The sequence below is a fragment of the Stegastes partitus genome, unplaced genomic scaffold (genome assembly GCF_000690725.1).
Source record: "Stegastes partitus isolate 25-593 unplaced genomic scaffold, Stegastes_partitus-1.0.2 Scaffold432, whole genome shotgun sequence".
NCBI lineage: Eukaryota > Metazoa > Chordata > Actinopteri > Pomacentridae > Stegastes > Stegastes partitus.
Window position 1 is genome coordinate 223,157 of NW_007578163.1, and position 1,846 is coordinate 225,002.

The 1,846-nt window shown below is 45.9% G+C and overlaps 1 protein-coding gene across 1 annotated transcript in view; it reads left to right on the top strand.

The window, feature by feature from the left end:
* Positions 1-1,846, top strand: part of mgat4b (alpha-1,3-mannosyl-glycoprotein 4-beta-N-acetylglucosaminyltransferase B) — a 58,813-nt gene that overhangs the window by 46,363 nt on the left and 10,604 nt on the right. The gene's annotated exons all lie outside the window — the stretch shown is intronic.

Sequence of the window (1,846 nt, forward strand, 5' to 3'; positions counted from 1 at the left end):
GAATATTTCTGAACAATTTCGAGTCGTGTTGGATTTGTTTTTAGACTTTTTGCTCAAATTTTAGATCATTTAAAGAAAAAGTTGAGTCATTTAGGATGGTTTTTGTGTCCTTTTGGATGCATATCGAGTCTTTCTGGACAACTCTGAGTCATGCTGGATTCACTTTGAGATATTTTGGAGAAACTTTGAGTCATTCAATACTCATCTTCAGTTATTTAGGACAAACATTTGAGTTGTTCAGGATACATAGTGAGTCATATCGGACCATTTCTGAATCATTTTGGACAGTTCTGAGTCATGGGGGACCATTTGTCAATCATTTTGGATTCGTGTTGGAGGGTTTCCTCCACTGTTTGTTTGTTTTCGAGGTGAATGTGTTGTCTTGCCTCTCTGGGCTCGTTAGAAATCTGATTTGATGCAGAGACGGCGGTGAACACAGATGCAGCAGAGCAACGGCCCAACAGGAGGCTCGTCTCTGAGCTGGATGACGCTGACTTCACACCTGGATGTTTGTGCTTCTTTATTCTGACCGAGCCTGACAAAGCGTCTCGGCTCCGGCCTCGTTGACCCTCTCCAACCTCCAGTCGCCTGCTTTAACAGATTCATCAGGCGAAGCTGACTCACTGGATTAAAGCAGACGGAGGCCAGAGCTGCAGGCTGCTCTCTAATTCAGCTCCTCACGTTTGCTAAGTTTAGCTGCAGTCCGGCTGCTTCGGGTCTGCAGGGTTTCACTGCGTTGCCCTCTGGAGGCTGAAACGTCTGAACGGATCAGGAGCTTCTGACTCTTCCTGTTTCAGCCGCTGACCTTTAATTCTCCGAGAAGCTTCCTGAGCTCAGAATCAGACAAACTGAGCAGTTTGTTCACGAAACATAAAGCGAAGATCAGCAGCAGCAGCACAAAACAACAAAAACGTCAAATTAGGAAGCCAAGAGGCTGCAGACAGAAAACCACGACTGCCAGGATGCAGCGCAGCAGCCGCCATCTGATCTGACAAAAGTCCTTTTCAACATGTTTTGTCGTTTTGGAGTCATGTTTGGACGACGGTTGGTCAACTCCTCCTCAGCCATTCTCTACATATTTAGTCACTTTGGAGACAGTCATTTTGAACTGAGGTTTGTCATTTGGGGTACTTTTTACTCACTTTGGACGATTTTATTTTGACAAATCAAGTCATTTTGAACATGTGGACCATTTCTGGGCAACTACTGAGCAATTCTGCAATTTTGTCATTTTGAAAACATTTAGTCATTTTGGAGTCATTTGAAACTGAGGGTGTGTCATTTAGGACACATTGACTAATTCTGGACAAGGTTTTCTAACAAACTATGAATCATTTTGTACATTTGTTTGATATTTCGGTAAAACTTTGAGTGATGTTGTTCTGGCCGGTTGGAGAACCCAGGTGCAGACACAGATCAGACAGGCCAAGATTAAAAGGTTTTATTAAACAAAGGAATGAAACTGAAAACCAGCAGCAGGAGAAGGCAGGCCGGAGACAGGTCGGGGGTCGGCAGAGACACAGGGCTGCATAGTCTATGATCTGGAGGAATGAGCTGAGTCCTTCATGGAGCAGAAGGTGGTTGTGGACAGGTGAGCCGATCCTCACAGCTGTCTCCAGCACCTGCATCAAGCAGCCTGAGTGCAGGGCTGGTGGACAGAGAGGGAGAGGCGGGGACGTAGGCCGAGGCTGGGGGGTCATGACGGATTTTGTTTTCATTTCATCCATCCATCATCCATACATCTTAATCCTGGAGTCTATCCCAGCTGACTCAGGGTGAAGGCAGGTTCACCTGGACAGGTAACCAGTCTATCACAGGGCTACACTTAGAGACAGACAACCAAGCA